A 25,980-nucleotide genomic window follows, 5' to 3' on the forward strand; every position below is an offset into this window, starting at 1 on the left:
CTAAGGTACAGAAGCAGGAACTTTGGCCCATCGAGTGTGCATTGGTTCTCCGAAAGAGCATTTAACCTAGGCCCACCCCATCCCCCCTATCCACGCACGTTTATCATGACTAATCCACCTACCTTTGGACACATCTTTGGACACTAAGGGGCAATTTAGCATGGCCGATCCACCTAACCTGCGTATCTTTGGACTGTGGGAGGAAACCGGAACACCCGGAGGAAACCCATGCAGACAAAGGGAGAATGTGCAAATTCCACAAAAACAGGGACCCAAGGCTGGAATCCAACCCGGTGTTAGGAATGGGTTAACTGCAACCTTCCATTTTAGACCTAATTTGTATTTTGATTGTTTAATAGCACTCACGGGGCAGCGGTTAGATGTGGCACTGGGTGTTGGAGATCTGTATGTGGAGTTGAATCAAAAAATAAAGTGAGTTTATGAAGAAGCAGGACTTGCGTTTCCTTTGCTGGACTGCAACTGAGAGGCTCAAACATGCTGGACCCTGGAGCCATGACGCATCAGTGGTAAAAACTGTGCCACTGTGTCGCCCATATCGTCTGCAAATTTCGACATTGAGTTACTGGTTCCTCAGTCCATTCATGCAGAATTATGACTAACAGTGGGCCCACCACTGATCCTTTTGGAACACCGCTGCATACTTTCCTACAATTGGAATCACTACCCCCCTTGTCCTTCTCTCTGCCCTCTGTCTTTTCTTTCAATGGCCAACTTGCGATCTGCACATCACATCCTGTCTCCATGATGCCCTGATCTAGAACGTTCCACCCATCCCGCCAGTTTTTTGCAGCCCCAATGTTTTGGAAAAGTTGTCAAGTTATGAAAGAGATTTAATCTTTTTGTTTCCAGGAAGAACAAAGAAAATTATAGCACAGGAAAAGACCTTTCGGCCCTTCGAGCTTGCACCGACCATGCTGCCCGACTTAACTAAAAAGAACAAAGAAAATTACAGCACAAAACAATGAAAATTACAGCACAAAACAATGAAAATTACAGCACTAGAACAAAGAAAATTACAGCACATGATCTGGGAAACTGGGTTCGAATCCCACCACGGCAAATGGTGGAATTTGAATTCAATAAAAATATCTGGAATTAAGAGTCTAATATTGACCATGAAACCATTGTCAATTGGCGGGAAAACCCCATCAGGTTCACTAATGTCCTTTAGGGAGGCCGTCCTTACCCGGTCTGGCCTACATGTGACTCCAGAGTCACAGCAGTGTGGTTGACTCTCAGCTGCCCTCGGGCAACTAGAGATGGGCAATAAATGCTGGCCCAGCCAGCGATTTCCATGTCCCACGAATGAATTGCTGGCTTTGCAATCGGAAGGACATAAAAGGCAGTCACATTCTGAAGGCTGAAAAGAAACATGCCATAAGGGGTTAACTAAATGCAGTAAAGATATCTGCTTTTTTAAAAATGAAGCGATGTAGGTTAATGGAGCTAGGCTGAGAGACCAGTAAAACTGTAAGGAGCATCCAGTGATTGATGTGTGGTCTTCATCTATAAAGCCTTTTAAAAGATTTAAAAAGCTGTCAAAAGCACTGTGATTATACATCCACAAAACCAAACTGCAGATCTCCAACAACCCAGCTATCAGGATGGATTTTGTTTGAGTGTCGGTGATGGAAACACTGGAACTGTCGGTGGGATATTGTTGAAATGCTGTGAGGTTTCACTTTGCTACCCTTGCTGACTCGACACCACAGTGTGCACATTTCACATCAGGGTAACATCTGTTTAATGCTCAGAATCTCAGCGCAGATTTGATGAGGCAAATCACCACGACAGCAGACTCAGAATCTGTGAGGCTGGAAGCTTCCAGCAATGAAGGACGCTTGAAGTTAAGCTGAAGAATAACTTGGACAGCCTTCACAAGCGCAGAAAGTTCCAAAGCTGATGAAGTATTCTCGTCACTGTTATGAAAGAGATTTATTCCTTTTATTTCCAGAAAGATTCAGCTCAGCTCATGCTCTGGGGAACTGGGTTCGAATCCTGCCACGGCAGATAGTGGAATTTGAATTCAATAAAAACATCTGGAATTAAGAGTCTAATGTTGACCATGAAACTATTGTCGATTGTCGGAAAAACCCATCTGGTTCACTAATGTCCTTTATGGGAACGAAATCTGCCGTCCTTACCTGGTCTGACCTACATGTGACTCCAGAGTCACAGCAATGTGGTTGACTCGTAAATGCCCTCGGGCAATTAGGGATGGGCAATAAGTGCTGGCCCAGCCAGCGATGCCCATGTCCCACGAAAAGCAGCAATAAGGAAGGAAGGATCCTTTTGACTTCTCAACTGCTTCTCTGCTGCCATCAGACTTTGAACGGACCTACCTTGCATTAAGTTGATCTTTCTCTACACCCTAGCTATGACTGTAACACTACATTCTGCACCCTCTCCTTTCCTTCTCTATGAATGGTATGCTTTGTCTGTATAGCGCGCAAGAAACAATACTTTTCACTGTATACCAATACATGTGACAATAATAACTCAAATCAACCAAATCAGACACAAGAGCGTTACTAACTGAATCACCTAAGGTCAGAAAGTGTTGTATTCTACAAATAAACGGAACATTAGGATGAGTTATAAAAGAAGTTTGTTACTTATAGAAGAGGGTTTAACATAAGTGGTACTTTTTTTAATTCTCATATTCCAAATACTTTTCTTTCATTCAAATCATTCTGGAGCCAATTAAAATCCTTAAGTTCCCACTTGAAAGAATGCATTTTAACACAGTTGATGGAAAGATGAGTAGTGGTTGTTCTAAGAGGAAGAATGGGACAGCGAATATGGATGATGGCTTCAGGAGTGACATGAAACCTTTTTAAAATTCAATTTCTGATTAATTTCCAGGAACCCGGCTGAAGGCCTCCAACAATTATTTAAATAACAAAGCAAGTTTCTGAGAGCTTGCCAGAGAGCTGGACTCCAGGATGATTTTGATCATCCATTTATTGGGCAGCAAAGTTTTCTGATCAAGTACTTCCTGTAAAGTTTATTGCATAATTTAGATGAGGAACTTCAGGCTTCTACTGTCACTTTTACCATTCTGAAGGTGCAGAATATACCGGGGCAGCCGGTAGATCAAGCCAAGAGGTCTGCATTAGCTGTTTAATACTGTGGCTACAAGAGCAGGTACGAGGGGAGGAATTCTGTGGTGAGTAACTCGCCTCCTGACTCCCCGAAGCCTGTCCACCATCTACAAGGCACAAGTCAGGAGTGTGATGGAATAATCCCCACTTGCCTGGATGGGTGCAGCTCCAACAACACTCAAGAAGCTTGACACCGTCCAGGATAAAGCAGTCCCGCTTGATTGCCACCCCTTCCACAAACATTCACTCCCTCCACCACCGACACACAGTGGCAGCAGTGTGTACCATCTACAAGAGGCACTGCAAGAACTCACCAATGTTCCTTTCAAACACGCAATCTCTGCCATCTGGAAAGACAAGGGCAGCTGTTGTGTGGGAACACCACCAACACTTGCAAGTTCCTCTCCAATCCGCTCACCACCCTGATTTGAAACTGTATCATCGTTCTCTCATTGGGGCAAAGTCCCGGAATCCCCTCCTTAACAGCACAGGGGGCATACTTACACCACGTGGACTGCAGATGTTGAAGAAGGTAGCTCGCCATTATCTTCTTAAGGACAATTAGGGATGGGCAATAAATACTAGTTTCGCCACCAATGTCCACATCCCATGAATAAATAAAAAAAAGATACACAAAAGTGTCAGAGGACTGGAGAGTGGCGAATGTTGTTCCTCTGTTTAAGAAAGGGAATAGAAATGACCCTGGTAATTATAGACCGGTTAGTCTGACTTCGGTGGTTGGTAAATTGATGGAAAAGGTCCTTAGGGATGGGATTTACGACCATTTAGAAAGATGCGGATTAATCCGGGATAGTCAGCACGGATTTGTGAAGGGCAAATCGTGCCTCACAAATTTGATAGAATTTTTTGAGGAGGTAACTAGGTGTGTTGATGAAGGTAGGGCGGTTGATGTCATATACATGGATTTTAGTAAGGCGTTTGATAAGGTCCCCCATGGTCGGCTTATGATGAAAGTAAGGAGGTGTGGGATAGAGGGAAAGTTGGCCGATTGGATAGGTAACTGGCTATCTGATCGAAGACAGAGGGTGGTGGTGGATGGAAAATTTTCGGACTGGAGGCAGGTTGCTAGCGGAGTGCCGCAGGGATCGGTGCTTGGTCCTCTGCTCTTTGTGATTTTTATTAATGACTTAGAGGAGGGGGCTGAAGGGTGGATCAGTAAATTTGCTGATGACACCAAGATTGGTGGAGTAGTGGATGAGGTGGAGGGCTGTTGTAGAATGCAAAGAGACATAGATAGGATGCAAAGCTGGGCTGAAAAATGGCAAATGGAGTTTAACCCTGATAAATGTGAGGTGATTCATTTTGGTAGGACTAATTTAAATGTGGATTACAGGGTCAAAGGTAGGGTTCTGAAGACTGTGGAGGAACAGAGAGATCTTGGGGTCCATATCCACAGATCTCTAAAGGTTGCCACTCAAGTGGATAGAGCTGTGAAGAAGGCATATAGTGTGTTAGCTTTTATTAACAGGGGGTTGGAGTTTAAGAGCCGTGGGGTTATGCTGCAACTGTACAGGACCTTGGTGAGACCGCATTTGGAATATTGCGTGCAGTTCTGGTCACCTCACTATAAGAAGGATGTGGAAGCGCTGGAAAGAGTGCAGAGGAGATTTACCAGGATGCTGCCTGGTTTGGAGTGTCGGTCTTATGAGGAAAGGTTGAGGGAGCTGGGGCTGTTCTCTCTGGAGCGGAGGAGATTGAGGGGAGACTTAATAGAGGTTTATAAAATGATGAAGGGGATAGATCGAGTGAACGTTCAAAGACTATTTCCTCGGGTGGATGGAGCTATTACAAGGGGGCATAACTATAGGGTTCATGGTGGGAGATATAGGAAGGATATCAGAGGTAGGTTCTTCACGCAGAGAGTGGTTGGGGTGTGGAATGGACTGCCTGCAGTGATAGTGGAGTCAGACACTTTAGGAACATTTAAGCGGTTATTGGATAGGCACATGGAGCACACCAGGATGGTAGGGAGTGGGATAGCTTGATCTTGGTTTCAGATGAAGGTCGGCACAACATCGTGGGCCGAAGGGCCTGTTCTGTGCTGTAATGTTCTATGTTCTATGTTCTAAAAGACAGCAATCGAGCTGGCCAGCAAACGGGGAGGCTGACAGTTTGGGGCCACTGCGCACGCACAGAGGTCCACTGGTTTCAGCTTCCTGGATGGGGATAGGTCCTGCCCCCTGAAATGTAATAATATTCATACTGGTGGCCTCTGCATTGCACAGAGAGCAGAAGGTTCTTGGCTCAACTCCCACTGAGAAAAACCGGTGCGAGGTTTACTCCAGTTTTCCCGTGAATTCGACACAGAGATTTTTTGAGAGAATTCCACCCTCTGTGCCTGGGAATGGTGGCGGGGGCTCAAGATCCGGCAAAACCCAGAAATCGCAAATCTTTTAAAAAAGGGCACCCGATCTCTGTGCAGCCGGGCTTTCCCAGCATGCTTAGGGAAAAGTGTCAGAAGTCAGCTATATAAAACCTTGGTTAGGCCGCATATGGAGTATTGCGTGCAGTTCTGGTCGCCTCACTACCAGAAGGACATGGAAGCTTTGGAGAGAGCACAAAGAAGGTTCACCAGGATGTTGCCTGATCTCGAGGGTGTTGGCTACGAGGAGAGGTTGAAATAAACTGGGATTGTTTTCACTGGAAAGACGGAGGCTGAGGATAGACCTGATAGAGGTCTACAAAATGGTGAGAGGCAGAGACAGGGTGGATAGTCAGATGCTTTTTTTCAGGGTGGAAGTGTCAGTTACAAGGGGGCACAGGTTGAAGGTGAGAGGGGGAAAGTTTAAGGGAGATGTGCGGGAGAGGTTTTTCACGCAGAGAATGGTGGGTGCCTGGAACGCGCTGCCAGAGGAGGTGGTGGAAGCAGGCACATTAGCAACCTTTAAGAGGCATCTGGATGGGTACATGAATAAAAGTAAAGTAAAGTTTATTTATGAGTCACAAGTAAGGCTTACATTAACACTGCAATGAAGTTACTGTGAAAATCCCCTAGCCGCCACACTCCGGCGCCTGTTCGGGTACATAAGAACATAAGAACTAGGAGCAGGAGTAGGCCATCTGGTCCCTCGAGCCTGCTCCGCCATTCAATAAAATCATGGCTGATCTTTTCGTGGACTCAGCTCCACTTACCCGCCCACTCACCATAACCCTTAATTCCTTTACTGTTCAAAAATTTATCTCTCCTTGCCTTAAAAACATTCAATGAGTTAGCCTCAACTGCTTCACTGGGCAGGGAATTCCACAGATTCACAACCCTTTGTGTGAGGAAGTTCCTCCTCAACTCAGTCCTAAATCTGCTTCCCCTTATTTTGAGGCCATGTCCCCTAGTTCTAGTTTCACCCGCCAGTGGAAACAACTTCTCTGCTTCTATCTTATCTAATCAATTTAGTGAATCTCCTCTGCACCCCTTCTAATGCCAGTATATCCTTTCTCAAGTAAGGAAACCAAAACTATACATTGAGGGAGAATTTAGCATGGCCAATCCACCGAACCAGCACGTTTTTCAGAGTGTGGGAGGAAACCGGAGGAAACCCACGCAGACCGGATCGGGAGCAATAGAGGGATACAGACTAAGGAAGGGCAAAAGGTTTCTTTTAATTTAGTTAGGGCATCATGATCAGCATGGGCTTGGAGGGCTGAAGGGCCTGTTCCTGTGCTGTACTTTATTTTGTTGTTTGTCCTTTGTTTTAAGATCTGAAGAGAAAACCAGCCAAACACGTTGGCTTTCAGTCAGACCCTGACACTTGGTTTTTCAGGGAGTGAGAAGTTGCAAATTCCCCAGTCCTGGAGTAAACTGGCCTTCTGAGTTAATCATAATGCACGCTTGCTGCTGCTTATTAGTAAATTGGATCACATAAACTGTGAGTTTGGGAAAACATGTCACTGCATACTTTAGAAATAATTCAAAACAAAGTTCTGCTTACCGACAGATGGTGGAAGGATTAAGTAAAATTTGCCCGTTTCTCTCCTGTCCATAACAAATGAAACACCATCACCATTTCCTCCTGATTTGACTTCAACATGGACTGATTCCTATGCAACACCAGGTTGAGCCTTTCTCAATGGATTTACCAATGTGGGATGATACATCTCGGTCTTGTCCTGAGGGCCCCCAACATTACAGATGCCAGTCTTCAGCCAATTTGATTCACTCCACGTTATATCAGAAAACAACTGGAGGGCAAATGGTCTTAACACTGACATTATCCTGGCTGAAGACTTAGCTGGAACCCTAGCCAAGCTGTTTCAATACAGCTACAACACTGGAACCTACCCGACAATGTCGAAAATTGACCAGTTCTGTGCTGTTCACAAAAAGCCGGACAAATCCCATCCAATCAATTATCGCCCCATCAGCCTCCAATCGATCATCAGCAAATGATGGAGGGTGTCACTGGCAGTGCTGGCAAGAGGCACTTGTTTAGCAAAAACCTGCTTACTGATGCTCAGTTTGCAATCCATTAGGGGCACTCAGTTGCTGACCTCATTACAACCTCCATAGAAACCACATAAGCCATTCAGTCCATCGAGTCTGCACCAACAACAATCCCACCCAGGCCGTTTCCCGTTAATTCCACATATTTACCCCGCTAATCCCTCTAACCTACGCATCCTGGGATACAAAGGGGCAACTTAGCACGGCCAATGCGCCTAACCCGCACATCTTTGGACTGTGGGAGGAGACCAGAGCACCCGGAGGAAATCCACGCAGACAGAGGGAGAACGTGCAGGCTCCTCACAGACAGTGACCCAAGTTGGTAATTGAAACCAGGTCCCTGGAACTGTGAGGCAGCAGTGCTAACCACTGCGCCACCGAGCCACCCCAACATGGACAAAAGAGCTGAACGTCATAGGTGAGGTGAGAGTGACTGCCCTCGAGATCAAGTCAGCATTGGACTGAGTGCGAAATCTAGGAGACCTGCTAAAATTGAAATCGATGGGAATTTGGGCGGGGGTGGAGTGGGGTGGGGAGGGTGGAGGGTGGGGGGTGGGGGCGGAGTGAGGGAGGGGCACGGGTGACGGTGGAAATCTCTGATGGTTGCAGTCACACCTAGCACAGAGGAAGATGGTTGTGGTTTTTGGAGGTCAAGTATCTCAGTTCTAGGACATCACTGCAGCTATGAGAAGAGATTGGATAAACTTGGTTTGTTCTCATTTGAACGTCGGAGGCTGAGGGAACGACCTGATAGAAGTTTACAAAGTTATGACAGGCTTGGATAGAATGGATAGTTGGAGTCTTTTTCCCAGGGTAGAAATGTCAATTACTAGGGGACATAGGTTAAAGTAAAAGAGGGAAAGTATGGAGATGTGAGAGGCAGGTTTTTACACAGAGGGTGGTAAGTGCCTGGAACACGCTGCCGGGGGAGGTGATAGAAGCAGATACAATAGCAACATTTAAGAAGCATCTTGACAGATACACGAATAGACAGGGAATAGAGGGGAACGGACTGTGTATAGGCAGGAGGTCTTTAGGAAGGTGTCATGTTTTGGTGCAGGCCAGGTAGGCACAAGCGTCTGTTCATGTGCTGTACAGTTCTTTGTTCTTTGATTCCTAGGCCAAACCACCTTCAGCTGCTTCAACAATAACACTCCCTCATCATAAAGCCAGAGGTGAGGATGTTGGCTGATGATTGCACCATGTTCAGTGCCATTGGCAACTCTTCAAACAGAAGGCAGTGTGCAACATGATCTGGAAAACTTTCAGGCTTGCTCTGACAAGTGGCAAGTAAGATTCGCATAACAGAAGTGCCAGGCAATGGGCATCTCCAACAGAAGAGAATTCAACTATCTTCATTTGACACTCACCACTGCTAAATTCTCCACTATCTATATCTTTGATGTAGAGATGCTGGCGTTGGACTGGGATGGGCACAGTAAGAAGTCTCACAACACCAGGTTAAAGTCCAACAGGTTTATTTGATAGCACGAGCTTTCGGAGCGCGGCTCCTTTATCAGGTAAGTCTCATCAGGTGAGTGAGTCTCACTCACCTGATGAAGGGGCAGTGCTCCGAAAGCTCGTGTTACCAAATAAACCTGTAGGACTTTAACCTGGTGTTGTGAAACTTCTTACTGTGTCGATAACTTGAGAGTTACGATTGACCAGAAACTGAACTGGACCAATCATACAAATTCTGTGGCTACAAAAGCTGGTCAGAAGCTTTTCAGGAGATTCAGGTGAGAACCTGAACTGACAAAGCAGGGATCTAGAACAGTTTTCCTGCCAATTCAGGACTTTTGGGAGAATCGCGGCCCTTGTTTCCATTTGAAAGGCGTTGAAGTTGGTTATATGGAGTGGTTTCAGGTCTCTATAAAGCTCCGTGATGATTATTGGTACTTCTTTTTACCTCCCACCTTGCTGATCGAATTCAATTCAGCATCAGCTGTGACTGCCAAAGATGAAGTAATAAGCTATCAGCGAGCAGATGTTCCCAACTATTTTAATAAGTGCCCATGAGAATGTGGCGATTTTCTTAGGAGCCGACAGGGTGGATGGTGCCTTCAATTATCCCCAGAAGGTTTTTGAGGTGAAGATTTTGGTTGATTTGCAATTTCTTTGCTAAATTTAGCCATGAACAATTTTGTTCAACTCCCTAACCTGAAAGAAAATGTTTATCAAGGTGGGGTGTTGTTCCTGAGAATAGACATGGATGTACATCACTGGAGGTACATTATTTGAAATTAATTCGCAAATTTGGATTATAACATTTTAAATAAATTTAGACCTCAAACCCCCTCCAACTGAATAAGTTGAAGTTTTTTTTTATTAGTGTCACAAGTAGGCTTACATTAACACTGCAATTAAGTCACTATGAAAATCCCTTAGTCGCCACATTGTTCGGGTACACTGAGGGAGCATTTAGCATGGCCAATGCACCTAACCAGCATGTCTTTCGGACTGTGGGAGGAAACCGGAGCACCGGAGGAAACCCACGCAGACACGAGGAGAAAGTGCAGACACCACACAGACTGTGACCCGAGGCTGGGAATTGAACCTGGCTGCGTGGCGCTGTGAGGCAACAGTGCTAACCACTGAGCCACTGTGCTGCAGGAGATAATAATTAGAGTTGGCCATTCAACTCCGAAAGCTTTTTCTGTTGCTAAAAGAAATCATCGTTGATCTTTAGCCTAACTCCATACACTCTCCTTTTCCTCCTATTCTTAAATACCTGTGGTTAACAAAAAGTCTATCAATCTCAGATTTAAATTTAATTGATCTGGAGTCAATTTTTATTCGCAGAAGAGAGTTCCAAACTTCTATCACTCTTTAAGTGCAGAAAGGACTCCTAATTCCGCTCCTGAAATGTCTGATTAATTTTTAGGTAATATGTCCCCTCTTTCTGGTTCAGTACATGCATCAAAAACTTCAGAGGAATAGAAAATGCATTTTTAAAATTGAAGGAACAACCTCATTTATTTGCCTTCCCTTGTCTTATCTTCCCTTATCTTCATCCCTTGTCAATGTTTATTTGCTCCAAAGAACATCACAAGTTAAGAACTTTGTCAAGCCAAAAACAAACTTGCACACACCTTCGCCACAATGTTCAAATCTTCTCCCGACTGGAAATATATGTTGATCGCTCCTATGGAAGAATCCCCAGACATCAATCGCAAATCTATCTTTTGTGATTTGAATCTTTTTCTCTTCTCTTGCTGTCATACTTACCTTAAGACCGTGTTCTGGAAACAGATCACTGCTGTTTGTGATATATATAAAAATGACTTGGAAGAAAATGTAGCTGGTCTGATTAGCAAGTTTGAGGATGATACTAAGATTGGTGGAGTTGCGAATAGAGATGAAGATTGTCAGAGAATACAGCAGGATATAGATAGGCTGGAAAATTAGGCAGAGAAATGGCAGATTAAATTTAATCTGGACAAATGTGAGGTGATGCAGTTTGGTAGATCCAATTCAGGTGGGAGTTATAAAATAAATGGCAGAACCATCAGGAACATAGACACACAGAGAGATGTGGGAGCACAGGTCCACAGATCCTTAAAAGTGGCAGCACAGATAGAAAAGGTGGTGAAGAAAACATATGTTCTGCTTGCTTTCATCGGCTGGGGCATTGAGTATAAAAATTGGCAAATTATGTTACAGTTGTATAAAACGCTGGTTAGGCCACGTTTGGAATAATGTGTTCAATTCTGGTCACCACACTACCAGAAGGATGTGGAGGCTTTGATGAGAGTACAGAAAAGGTTTACTAGGATGCTGCCTGGTATGGAGGGCATTAGCTATGAGGGGAGATTGAATAAACTGGGATTGTTCTCCCTGGAAAGATGGAGGCTGAGGGGGGGGGGCGACCTGACAGAAGTTTATAAAATTATGAGAGGTATGGATAGGGTGAACTGTTAGAAGCTTTTTCCCAGGACAGAAATGACAATTACAAGGGGGGCACAAGTTCAAGATAAGGGGGGGAAAGGTTCAGTGGAGATGTGCGGGGGAAGTTTTTTTACACAGAGGGTGGTGGGGGCCTGGAATGCACTGCCCAGTGCGGTGGTTGAGGCAGTTATGTTAGCCACATTTAAGACTTATCTGGATAGGCACATGAACAAACAGGGAATAGAGGGATATAAGCGGTTGGTTTAGATAGGACAACGGGATTGGCGCAGGCTTGGAGAGCTGAAGGGCTTGTTTCTGTGCTGTACTGTTCTTTGTAATAGATTGCAGTGAAGCAGTCTCTTCAGCATTCTTGAACTCACCTTTCTAGAAGAACAGCCCTTCTACCTGTCTTTGCATTCCAACAGAGGCCCAAGCTTATGCTCTGGAAACGCAGGCTAAAAGCCCACCATAGCAGCTGGTGGAATTTTAATTCAATTCACAAATACATGTGGAATTGAAAACTAGTCTCAGTAATGGTGACTATAAAACTATCATTGATTGCTATACAATCTCATCTTTAGGGAAGGAAATCTGCCATCCTTACCTGGTCTGGCCTACACGTGATTCCAGACACACAGCAGTGCTGTTAGCTTTTAACTGCTCTCTGAAATGTCCGAGGAGGCCACTCATTTCAAGGGCAATTAGAGATGGACACCAAGTGCTGGCCTTGCCAGTGAAGCCCTCAACTTATGAATGAATAACTATCTTAGCCACCTTCCCTGCTGTCAACAACCAAAGTTATCGACCTCCAACTACATTAATAAATACTTCCTGAATGTGTCCTTCACAATGTAGCTCCCATGTATCTCTGTCCTGATGTCCTGACCTACTGAAAATTATTATCCTCGGTTTCCTGTCTTTATTCCATTTCATGGCTCTGTAAAGTCGCATCTGTGAACACGTCCCCACTTGTCAGTTACACCAGTTCGTAAGAACAAACATAGAAACATAGAAGCAGGGGGAGGCCATTTGGCCCTTCGAGCCTGCTCCGCCATTCATTATGATCATGGCTGATCATCAAATTCAATAACCTGACCACCCTCCCCCTTCCCCCATACCTTTAGCCCCAAGAGCGATATCTAATTTCTTCTTGAAATCACACAATGGGGCCGATTTTACCAAATCGGCTCTAAGTGCCGGGTGCGGTTGTAAATCAGACCCGTGCCCGGCAGCCGCGCTCCAGCGCCCCCATACGCCTTTTTTTGGCGCGGGTCCAGTGGGCGGGGCCTAGCGCATTTGCATCTGTCGGAGCACCGAACTGCACATGCGCAGTTCGAAGCCGCCAGCACTCAGCGCGCCCGAGCGCGAAAGTCAAAGGCAGCGCTGACAACACTGCTGTCTGCACTGCCTTTGACTTTCCCTGGTGGGGGGGAGTAGGGGGAGGGGTGGGATGAGGCGTCTCTTCCCTGGGGGGGGGGGGGGGGGGGGGGTGGGGGGGGGGGTGGGGGGGGATAGGAGGGGGATCTGACGTCTCTTCCGTGAGGGGGGGGGGCGGGGCGGGATGTGGTGTCTCTTCCCTGGCCGGGGGGGGGGGGGGGGGGGGGGGGGGTAGGGGGATGTGCCGTCTCTTCCGTGAGGGGGGTGGGGGGGATGTGACGTCTCCGCCCCTCCAGGGTCAGAGATGGCACCCCCCCCCCCCCCAACCCAGTCAGGGAAGAGACGTCACATCCCCCCCCCCCCACCCCCCGCAGTGAAGAGATGTCATCCTACCCACCAGGAACCCCGGAGCAAGGCCAGGATCCAGGATCGCAAGATGTTTTCGACGTACACTAGCGATCAAGGTAGGTCGGGGGTCCGGGGGGTCCGATCCCAGGGGGGGGAGGGGAGGCTGCTGGCAGGGCCTGCGCCCCAGGGTGGTTCGATCGGTCGGGGGGGGGGCTGCCAGGGTGGTTCACGGGGGCGGTCCGCGAAGGGTGGTCGGGGGCGATTCGGCGGTTCAGCTGCTGAGTTGAAGCCCTATCGGACTTGAATTCAGCAACACGGTAAATGCACGTGCGCCGATCAGATCGGAGCCTCGTAAAGTGGGAATCCTTTGGTAAGTTGGGCGCCGGCTTCATTATAACATAGAACATAGAACATAGAACAGTACAGCACAGAACAGGCCCTTCGGCCCACGATGTTGTGCCGACCTTCATCTGAAACCAAGATCAAGCTATCCCACTCCCTGGGATAGCTTGATTATGCTGATTTAAATGCATGCAAATGCATTTAAATCGGCCCGCTGGCTGATTCGGGCGCGCGTCGGATCAGCGCCCGGATCGGCCGTTGGTAAAGGCGCGATTGGCCTTGGGCTGGGTCTGGACCGTGTTTTAGGCCCGACGCCCAACTTTACCATGATTTCACACCCGAAAACGGGTGCGAAATTTTGGTAAAATCGAGCCCAATGTTTTGGCCTCAACTACTTCCTGTGGTAATGAATTCCATAGATTCACCACTCTCTGGGTGAAAAGATTTCTCCTCACCTCAGTCCGAAAAGGTTTACCCCTTATCCTCAAACTATGACCCCTAGTTCTGGACTTTCCCACCATCAGGGGACTGGCTGGGGTGAATACATGGGGTTAGGACCTGGGTGGGGTTGTGGTCGGTGCAGACTCGATGGGCCGAATGGCCTCCTTCTGCACTGTAGGGATTTTATTAATAAATTCTATGAATATACAATTGCAATAAAAGACTGCAAAAAACAAACATGTATAAATTCAGGAACTATTGCTAACCACAGCCATATAAAACAGGCAGCCAGACATTCTGAACCTTAGAAACAATAATATTCAGACATTCAAGAGCCACAGGACATGGACCATCTTGACAGACACAATTATATTTCCATTGCACACACTTCTATGAGGAAACCATCAATTTATTTCCTCTCTTCTTCCAGGCTTCCTTCACACAGTGTGCAGATTGTGGCAAAGTTAAATCTGCTTCACTGACACTCGTCAGCGGTAACGAATACTTACTGCTTAACTAACCTTTATAGCCTTTCTCTTCCAATGTGGAATATCAGTGAAGAGGTTTGAAAAAAGGAATGATTTTACTTGAGGAAAATAATGCTGTAGCCACCCACTGAACGACAAACCTGAATCAGAGTACCTGTGTCCCAGTACAATAGATGCTTACCATCCTGTTCTGTATCTACCCTTTCCAGACAGAAGCACAAAAACGAGGTGTGACAACTTTAATCAGGCAATTGAGGTGGGCCTGTTAGAATATGAACTCCCTGATTAAGGGCCTAATTGATGGGCTAATCAGGGAGCCTCTTGCTTTGTACTTAACCAGGCGTGTCAGTTCCTCTGGCACTCTGAGTGTAGACTGCTATTCGAAAGCACTCTGTACGCTGTTGTCAGACTTGTAAATAAAGGGATTTTGGTGAAGGGAATTCTGCCTCCGAGGACTTATTACAGGAGGGTCAGCAGTGAGAGGGTGGGTGAGGGAGCCAGAGAAAATGGCACTGAGGGTCACGCTCTGTGTAGAATGGAGGGGGAAACAAGAAAAGAAATCTGGGGACGGTGTTGGAATGAATCATTGACCTTAACCCTCCTGCCTCCTACTTGTGCTGCTGCCCATTCTCCAGTTCCCTCCCTCTGTGAAGCTGAGGCTTTATCAGGCTCTTTCCCTCCCCCCAGTGTGCGATTTAACCGGCTTCACAGTACAGGCAAATGAGCCACACTCTTGTGTGTCAAGGAGCCGCGTACGTCTTGCGAGCCACGGCTTGGCCACCCTTGCCAGCCATCGAGATTTAGATCTATTCAACAGACTGGCTGTTGAATAGATGCTGGCAACCTGTCACTTACATAAACCTAATTCTAACTTTCGAATTGGGCCGAAGGGCCAGTCTCCGTGCTGTATATCGCCGTGACTCTATGGGCGGAGATATACAGGGCTCACCCCAGGGTGAGGAAAATCCCGCCCAAGGTCAATGGACCTTTGCATGGTCTGTGTCCCGCCCGCTACCATTCCCGTGGTGGGCGGGACGGTAAAATTCTGGTCTATGACTCTATGGGAGGAATTTCCCCATCCCCGCACCACAGGAATCATAGCTGCGGTGAGGGGTGGGGGTGGGGGGAGGTGGGGGTGGGGGTGGGGGTGGGGGGGGGGCGGGTGGACATGCAAAGGTCCATTGACCTCGGGCAGGAATTTCCGGCTTTGGGGCGAGCGTGGCTGGAAAATCCTGCCCTACAACTTAGTCTTCACCATTCTGCGGGTCTATGGGGATAAAACAGAAATAACACCTCGTTGGAAGTGGTTAGTAACTCCTGTTCTCTTGTGTTCCTTTTAGGAAGATCATAGAATCCCTACAATGCAGGAGGAGGCCATTGGACCCATCAAGAATGCACCAACCACAATCCCACCCAGGTCCTATCCCCGTAACCACACATATTTACCCTGATATTCCAAGTATTTACCTTGATAATCTCCCTGACACTAAGGGGCAAGTTAGCATGACCAATCCACTTAACCTGCACATCTTTGGAATGTGTGAGGAAACTAGAGCATCCGGAAGAAACCTACACAGACACGGGGAGAATGTGCAAACTCCACACAGTCACCCGAGGCTGGTATTGAACCCGGGTCCCTGGCGCTGTGAGGCAGCTACTGTACCACCATGCTTCCCCAATAAACTGGGCTGGTGACAGCCCAGTAAAAGGTGGGAAATGACTGGCACTTATCCAAGCTTGCCTTCTATAACTCAAAGTGGAAATATACTTCAGTCCAGTGCCAGTCTTTTCCCAAAAGTCTTACTGTATTTTCCCTCTGGGAGACAATCGGTCTCTTGAAGCAGGGCAAAGGCACAGGGAAAGCAGCTACTCCCTTTGATCGGCTCACAGAATGTGCGTGGAATAACATCAAGCTGACTCTTTGGGGCATGATGTAGCTTAACGAAGCCTGTGTTCTGAGCAGCTTGCCGCAAGGGCTGTGCCACACGGATAACTTCCAGCTCTCAAGAAAGGAAGCTCAGCAGACTTTCATCTCTGCTGTTCTGGGCATTTTGCAGAAGGACAAAATTATAAATGTGGCAACCCTCTCAAAGGTAAAACACAAGAATGGTGACACACATCAGGCAAGGGGTGGGTGGAGGAGCGGGGGCGGGGGGAGATGGTGGTGGGTTGCTACGCTGGCTCAGAAATGGAAGTCATGATGTGGAGATGCCGGCGTTGGACTGGGGTAAACACAGTAAGAAGTTTAACAACACCAGGTTAAAGTCCAACAGGTTTATTTGAAAGCAAAAGCTTGTGTGGCTTTTGCTACCAAATAAGCCTGTTGGACTTTAACCTGGTGTTGTTAAACTTCTTACTCAGAAATGGAAGACAGCCAGATATGCAAGGATTTTATGTGTGAAATACAGGACTTGGGGAATGAGATCAAAGGTTATGGGGAGAAAGCAGGGTTAGGCTATTGAGTTGGACGATCAGCCATGATCGTGATGGATGGCGGAGCAGGCTCAAAAGGCCAAATGGCCTCCTCCTGCTCCGATCTTTTATGTTCCATCTTCTATGTGATGAGTTGGCCGGAGCTGAACAATCAGTAGATAGTTGCAGGAATGACATGAAGGCTCTACCCATTCTTCTACATGGAGCCAGCGGCAAAGGGAAATCGTCTGTGAGCCCCACATGTCACCACTGTAAAGAGCTGATGTTAAATGTTGGGTTATTCCAAAACTCAGGAGGGAACATTGGAATTCCCCCTTTTAACTGTATATTTGTAATGTGGTATAAAGTGAGGAAAGATGGGAAGACCAGTGGAGGATGTCCCAGACTCTTTTGTGATGATTTTAAACAATTTAAATGTTTATTAAACAGTAGAACACACAATAAGTTTTCATGTTTAAAGTTTATTTATTAGTGTCACACGCATGGACTGCCTTAGGGAAGGAAATCTGCCGTCCTTAACTGGTCTGGCTACAGAGAGCCATAGCAATGTGATTGATTCCCAACAGCCCTCGGGCAATTAGGGATGGGCAATAAATGCTGGCCAGTCAGTGACACCCATGCCCCACGAATGAATAAAAACGAACATTAACACTGCAATGAAGTTACTGTGAAAATCCACTAGTTGCCCCACACTCTGGTGCCTGTTTGGGTACACGGAGGGAGAATTTAGCATGTCAAATCCACCTAACCAGCTCATCTTTCGGACTGTGGGAGGAAACCGAAGCACACGGAGGAAACCCACGCAGACACGGGGAGAAGGTGCAGACTGCACACAGACAGTTGACCCAAGCTTGGAATCGAACCTGGGGCCCTGGCGCTGTGAGGCAGCAATGCTAACCACTGTGCCACCGTGTCACCCATGAATAAGAAAGTCAATTAAAAAATACAGTTAACTACAGTACTGGCTATCCACAATATCTTTAAATTTACCCAGTTCCAAAACCCTCTGTTTTCCAAAACTCAAAGCTAAATCTTGCCCAAACAACATCCCATAGATTTTAAAACTATAAGGACAATCCAGCAATAGTTACCACACTAGACATCATATCTTTTGGGGTTGCTTCCAATTTGAAATAAAGACTCCTTAAAATAGGCCTCTGGTGGGCTACCATCTCAAAACAGCTCCCTGTATGGGATGAATTTGCCTCTGATATGCTGGCTGAAATTTTACGACCTCACTCGGGTGAGGCTCATAAAATCCCGCCCGGGGCAGTTGGGGTGGTAAAATTCTGGCAACTGTCTTTCTGATCTTCCATTATCTGATCTAACCTTCTGAGGAGTTACTCTTAATTACCTTTATTACATGAGCTCACCTTCTGGAATGTAAATATAATATCCATCCCCATCTTTTATTGTTACTAAATCTGCCATGGTTAAACACATACTCCCACTGTTGTGAACCTAATCAGCATATTAAAGCTCTAGTTTTAAAAACTCAGACAATTTGAGTCTTTTTCATCTAAAAATAATGTTTTGCCTTACAATTACAGCCACCGGAACACATTTCCTATGATTGGATTTCTTATTTTCTCATTTTATCGCAATGTCTTAACACCATGGTGATCGGTGGCTAAAAGGGTGCCAAAACCAAAAATAGCAATTGGTGCCAAAACCAAAAATAGCAACCCAGAACGCCACCTGATAACCACTTCAGATGTAGCAATCGCTTCTCGGCCTTTTGGCTAGGATCAAGTGTATGGTCGGCAGCCCATGGTCGGCCGCACTTGGTTGAGGTCATTAGGTTACGCTGAGGCTTCATATGTTTCATATGAAGCAATTTTTAAAAGCGGCATCTCGGCCTTTTGGCTAAGATGCAAATGAGCTCAAGTCTTGGAGGAGGAACCTCCCCCTTCTCCAATCAGCTTGGCTCATGTAGATCAGGCCCAGGACAGGGTGATTTTGGTCGCTCGCCCTGTCTTGTCAGCCTGGATCAGAAATGTCTCAACTTGTTGAGACTCTGAATTGGATTTGATTTGATTGAATTGGAAAAGTATTAAAAAAAATTTTTTTTTAATTAAAACAAACTTGTGGCAGAAGTCGCCCCTTATGGACTGGTTTTTCAGCAAGTGTGCAGAATATGGAACTACATAATCCCCAGTGGATTTGATTGGCTGCATGTCCAGATGGAAGGATGCTGATGACGGGGATATGGTGGATGAATGGGACTGGCTGGATTGCTCTGCAAAGGGCTAATGTGGGCTCAATGGATGAAATGGCCTCCTTCTGTGCCACAATGATTCTATTGTTACCACTGTTCTGGGGGAGGAGGGTGGTGGCGGAAGTTGGGTGCAGCATGAAACGTGGGGGGAGAGGAAATTGGGCGCTTGGCAGATGCCACCGCCTATTCACCCTGCCTGTCCCTGTTGATATTTACCGGTGATGGGGCAACATTCTGGTCTGGGTGATTTGTTCTCCACTGGGACAATGGTGGCACAGTGGCCCAGTGGTTAGCACTGCTTCCCCACAGCGCCAGGGACCCGGGTTTAATTCTAGCCTCGGTTCACTGTCTTGTGTGGAGTTTTCACATTCTCCCCGTGTTTGCGTGGGTTTCCTCCGGGTGCTCCTCCTACAGTCCAAGGACTTGCGGGTTAGGCTGATTGGCCATGCTGAAGTGACCTCAGTGTCAGGGGGATTAGCAGAGTAAATATGTGGGGTTACAGGAATAGGGCCTGGGTGGATTGTGGTGGTTGCAGACTCGATGGGCCGAATGGCCTCTTTCTGCACTGCAGGGAGTGTATGAATTGAGACCTTTAAGTGGCTACTTTAAGCTCTCCTCACAGCACCGTTGGCATTTTACCCACGGTAGGGGAGGCCAGCACCAAGTATTCAGCCTGCCAGGTGAAACCGAGGAAGGGTTTGTGTCTCCTTTTTGGGAAGCCTGTCCTCATCTCGGACTCCCCACCAATGTATTCTCTTCTGCATGTACCCTCCATCTGGCCCCCTTGCCCACCCCTCTCACCACGGCCTGCCCTGAACTGTTGGTGGTTGGAGGACCATGACCAGACTCTGCCTACACCCTCGCAATCAGATACTCTCCTGGGATGGGCAGGAAAATTATAAATAATCATAAAATCCAACAGTGCAGAAGAGGTCATTCAGCTCATCGAGTCTGCACCGACCACAATCCCATCCAGGCCCTATCCCCATAACCCCATGCATTTACCCTAGCTAGTCCCCCTGACACTAAGGGGCAATTTAGCGGCCAATCCACCTAACCTGCTTTGGACGGTGGGAGGAAACCTACGCAGACACAGGGAAGAATGTGCAAACTCCGCACGGACGGCGATCCAAGCCGGGAATCGAACCCAAGTCCCTGGTACTGAGGGCCAGCAGCAATAACCACTGTGCCCCTGTGCCACCCCTAATAATTTGGAAAATTCCTCTTCCGACTGATTTTGCAGCAACTGTAGGAATTCAGTATTATTTACACTTCAGACAGTAATGCACTTTTTAACAAATACCTGCAGTTATTTACTGCTGTGACTGATTGCTCTGGTTTTTGATTCCCGCAGTTATCCCTGGTGTTTGGATGCCTTGGGCGTAAGGATTGACTTCCCCAACTCTGTGTACATCTTGTTTCATTTCGTTTTGTCATTTGCATTCTAACTTGCAGTGATGGATGTTAAAACGTGGTTGCAAAAAAAAGCTACCACCAAGGCAAGCACATTAAGGAGAGGATAAGACCATACATTTATACATCTTGTTGACAGAGCTATAAAGCAGAGGTGAGGTTAAGTCATTCGCTACCACAGTTAATAAGGTACTGATTCAAACGTACTTTATAATAAATCATGTGACTGTTCAGCACCTTCGGGTAATAATGCGCGTTCATTTCCTGAATATTTATTACAGAATATGCTGAATTTATTTGGGAGGGAGAAAATCTCAAAACAAAACATTGTTACAATCCTTCAGGCAAGATAACAAAAAAAATGCATACTTGTAACCAATACATTAATATATAATATAATACAAATAGGGGTGGCACGGTGGCACAGTGGTTAGCACTGCTGCCTCTCAGCGCCAGGGACCCGGGTTCGATTCTCGGCTTAGGCCACTGTCTGTGCAGAGACTGCACGTTCTTCCCGTGTCTGTGTGGGTTTCCTCCGGGTGCTCCGATTTCCTCGTACAGTCTGAAAGGCGTGCTGGTTAGGTGCATTGGCCACGGTAAATTCTCCCTCAGTGTTACCCGAACAGGAGCCGGAGTGTGGCGACTCGGGGATTTTCACAGTAACTTCATTGCAGTGTTAATGTAAGCCTACTTGTGACAAATAAACCAACCTTACTTTATATAAATATTTATCCAGATGGAGTTGTCTCAAAACTTCTCAGCCCTACCACAAACTTCAGTGGCTTTTATTTTTCCTCTGTGCAGGTTTTAAGTGTACGGATAAATGCATTCCAGTTATTCATACCTGTGCTATTTTGATACACGTGCCAAATTATTTAAACCAAATGTGCTACCCACCTTGTAAAAGAAAAGCATCTGGATGTATCTCACTCCTCTTGTGACATACAAATGCCTCAAAGCAGTTGGTAGCCAACAGATACTTTTGAGCTGTAGTCGCTGTTGTTATTTGGGTTGAAGGAACCTACACTGGAATCATCTCAGTATTCTGACCTACGTTGGTGCCCAACCAGCAACACCTTGAATTTAATATACTTATCCTTGCATTCAAATCACTCCATAGCCTCGCTCCTTAGTTAGCACTGCTGCCTCACAGCACCAGGGACCCGGGTTCGATTCCAGCCTCAGGTAACTGTCTGTGTGGAGTTTGCATGTTCTCCCCATTTCTGCGTGGGTTTCCTCCAGGTGCTTTGGTTTCCTCTTATAGTCTAAAGATGTGTAGGTTGGGTGGATTGGCCATGCTAAATTGCCCCCCCAGTGTCCAAAGATGTGTAGGTCAGGTAGATTAGCCATGGTTACAGGGATAGGGCAGGCAGACAGATGGGACGGGCGGGAGGAGGATGCAGGCTGGGCTTGGCTGGCCTGGTTTAGATGCTTTTTCGGAGAGTCGGTGCAGGCTCAGTGGGCTGAATGGCCTCCTTTTGCACTGTAGGGATTCTATGATTCAATCTCTGTAACCTCCTCCAGCTCCACAATCCTCCAAGATCTCTGCATTCCTTCAATTTCTCCTCTTGCATATCCTCCCTCACTTCTCTGTTAGTGTCCTTCAAATGCCCAGAATGAATGCCCTGGAATTCCTTCAATAAACATCCCCACATCTCCCTCCTCCTTTATGACGCTCAAAAACTCTTTGACTGAGTATTTGACTTTATGTGAACCTAGGATCAAATTTTGTTTGATATAAATCTAAGTTGTTGTTGTTGATCATTTCCTACAGTAAGGGTGCTTCAGAAATGTGAGTTGTTGTTGTCATGCCAAGTCACTAACCAGTGCACTAAAGATGTTCATCAGTGAACATTAAAACAAAAGGTATTATTTACAGAACATCAGTGGCTCCGCTCTGTATTGGGAACAAGAATCAAAGTCATTGGAGAAGCAGAGACAGCAACATTGGACATTTTGGAAACATACTGCATGTGGGGCATCTGAAATAGACAAGATACTGGACTTTATTTGACATTTCACTAAAATACATTAAAGTGTATAATCTTTGAGCCATTGAGAATTTTTAAAAATTCTTGGATGTGGATGTTGGCAAGGCCAACATTTCTTGCCTTTGACTTGCACAGCTATTTCAGAGGGCACTTAATAGCTAACCACGTTGCTCCAGCTTGAGGGTCATATGTAGGCCAGACTGGTTAAAGACAGCAGATTTCCTTCCCAAAAGGCAATGAGTGAACCAGGTGATTTTTTACAACAAGTTTCATGGTCAGCATTCTGAAATCTGCATGTATGTATTGTCACGTCTTAAGTATTTATATCTCGGGTTTAGTAACTAATAAACTTACTCTTTCTTTGAATCGGTTTGATTGGTTTCTTACAACATGTGGGTTGGAAAAGGCAATCATGGGGAAAATAAATGTTTAAAAGCCTTTTTTATGTGACCAACAGAGGGGGCTGAAGTAAAGAGGAACCAGTTTGCTTATTCACAATCAGTATTAACAGAATAGTGTGGGAAGGGTGGGATTCAGGTGGAAGGGTAGCCATGATCTTAGCAAATGGCTCAAGGGGCTGAATGGCCGACTCCAATTCCCCAATTTCCTGTATGCTTATGTTCCAATTCCCTGTACAAAACTGGTTGCGGTAGAATGGTCGTGGGAATCAATGAAATTAAACAAATGAAATTAAAACACGGTAAAGTAAATGAGAGATGAGCTGGGATAGTGTTCTGACAATGTGGTAACTTCACTATTGGGTCTCGAGGATGTTACGTCTGTTCAGCGCTGAGCGAGTGCCAGACTGTTGGAGGCTCTATTTTACTAAGAAGGCCAATTGAAATTTGAAGTTTTTGAAGTTTATTTATTAGTGTCACAAGTTGGCTTACATTACACTGCAATGAAGTTACTGTGAAAATCCCCTAGTTGCCACACTCCGGCTCCTGTTCAGGCACACTGAGGGAGATTTTAACATGGCCGATGCACCTAACCAGCACGTCTTTTGGACTGTGGGAGGAAACTGGAGCACCGGGGGGGAAACCCATGCAGACACGGGGAGAGCATGCAAACTCCACACAGACAGTCACCCAAGCCAGGAATCGAACCCGGGTCCCTGATGCTGTGGGGCAGCAACGCTAACCACTGTGCCAAAACATACGATAGAAAGACAGTCATTAAGGTGGTTGAAACACCAATTCTACAAATATTGCGTACTTTCTCAAAGAAACTTGTGCTGGGATTCACTGGGCCTGCTAACCCCTGACGGGAATCCCAATGACCCGTTGAAATGGGCCTCAGGCTTAAAATGGGACACCCGCCAGGTGTTGACACTTGAAACCAAATCGGGAGAATGGTGCCCTTGGTTTTAGAAACATGATTTTTCTTCTCTCTCCCTCTAATTTCATTGTGTGCTTTGTCGCCTTGTGGTGTTTGGCTGCAGTTTAATGTTTTATTCTCAATTTGCTTAAAGAGTTTGAGTTCCACTCCCAGAGAATTGTGCACACATTTTGGGGTTGATGCACCCAGTGGAGTACAGTGTTGCGCGGTCAGAAGAGATGGCCAGAATACTCCAACGTCATACGCCCCGTCCCGACTGCCAGCAAGAACAGAGAATTAGCTGCTCAGCCAAATCTCTGTTTGCTGCAGTGGGACTGGAGAATCCCAGTTGCAGGCGAGGTCAGAGAATTCGGGCTGACTTCTTTTGGATGAGACAATAAATCAAAGTCATGTATTCTCTCTAAGGTGGAGGTAAAACATCTCATGTCACTGCTCTGAAGGTGAGCAGAGGAATTCTCGCTGGTGTCCTGGCCAATATTTATTCCTCAATCAACATCAAAGGGGAACATCTGCTCATTGCTGTTTATGGGAGCTTGCTGTCTTCCAATTGGTTCCCACCTTTCAATATTCATTACAAAAAGACTTTCATTGGCTCCAAAACCCTTTGGGAGACCAGGTGGTTGTGAAAGATGCTAGATGAATGCAAATATCTTTTTCCTTTTCTTTGAACTGATTTCTGTTTACCCCTCAGAGCCCAACAACCTGAGCAGCCAGTTTAAAGGGCAGACAATGGGAACAGGATCGATTAACAGAAAGCCATGGGAATGTATCAGGGTGCTGAACCAGAATCCCAAAGGATATTCTGAAGCGAGACTAAACCCCAATAATTTTTTTACCTTGGCACAAATGTGAGAGTAGGATGTTTCACTCCAGAAGTGATTCGACTGAAAAATTAGGGATCCTTTATAGTAAAACAAACTTTACTTAATAACACAGTTTAAATATAACTGTAACGAATAAAGCAGCTTAACTGTTAACAGTCGAACAACATTTAAAATCGAAAGGAAATAACTTTAATTACTAACTTATCGCTGTTCCATTCCAAACAAACAACATGCTATTTACAGACTTAAAAGCCACTTTAAATACAGCTAGCAACCATAGATACACTTGCTACAATGAGTGTAGACAGTCTTGAAGGTTTCAGAGAAAAAAATGGGGTTCAGAGCATAAGCCTCTGATTTCAAACAATTCCCAGTTAGAACCTCAACTCTGAACTGCAAAAGCTTCTTTTTCTCTGCTGCAACCCCAGTCCTACACATTAATCACATTATCACCTGGCCCACATTCCATTCCTTGAATCATAAAAACCTTTTGTGTAAACAAAAGTCTATTAGCCCGATCTAAGTAAACACTTGTAAGGCCAAAATTAGTAATTATCCTGCTTTAACAACATCTGAGTTAATGTTTTCCAGACATACCAACTGCCTGTAGAATAAGGCTGAATTTCAAACATTCCTCTTAATCATAAAATATATACATCTATGTTTATATCAATTGAATTACTGTAATCACAGATTCCATTGTGTATACATTCCCATGTAGGCCATTACAGAGTCTGATCATAAAACTGGATAGGGTTTGAAATAGGTGGGGATCCAATGGTATTGATTGCTGCACAGTTTGGGAATTAGTTTCTGCCCAAGTTAGGCCCAATATTGAGAATACGTCAGCAGGGAGATGGTGTTGTAATGGCAATGTTTCTGTTTCTGTAGACCAACATAATAAAATAGAAAGTGCTGGAAAAACTCAATAGCACCGGCAGTTTCCATGGAGAGAGATTTCAGATTTCCAGCATCCACAGTATTTTGCTTTAATTTCAGTAACCCAGCAGCCCAGGCTAATGTTCTGACAACATGGGTACAAAATCCCACACTGGCCGCTGGTGGAACTTAAATTCCGTTAATTAGAAATAAATGTGGAACTGACGGCTAGTTTCAGTAACGATAACCATCAACTGTCACCTAGGAACATAGGAATTAGGAATTAGGAGCAGAAGTAGGCAAATTCAGCCCTTTGAGCCTGCTCTGCCATTCAATCAGATCATGGCTGATCTCTCTCTTGTCTCAAATCCACCTCCCCATATCCCCTTATCCTTTTTTAATTAGAAATATATCTA

The sequence above is a fragment of the Mustelus asterias genome, chromosome 14 (assembly GCF_964213995.1).
Source record: "Mustelus asterias chromosome 14, sMusAst1.hap1.1, whole genome shotgun sequence".
NCBI classification, from domain to species: domain Eukaryota; kingdom Metazoa; phylum Chordata; class Chondrichthyes; order Carcharhiniformes; family Triakidae; genus Mustelus; species Mustelus asterias.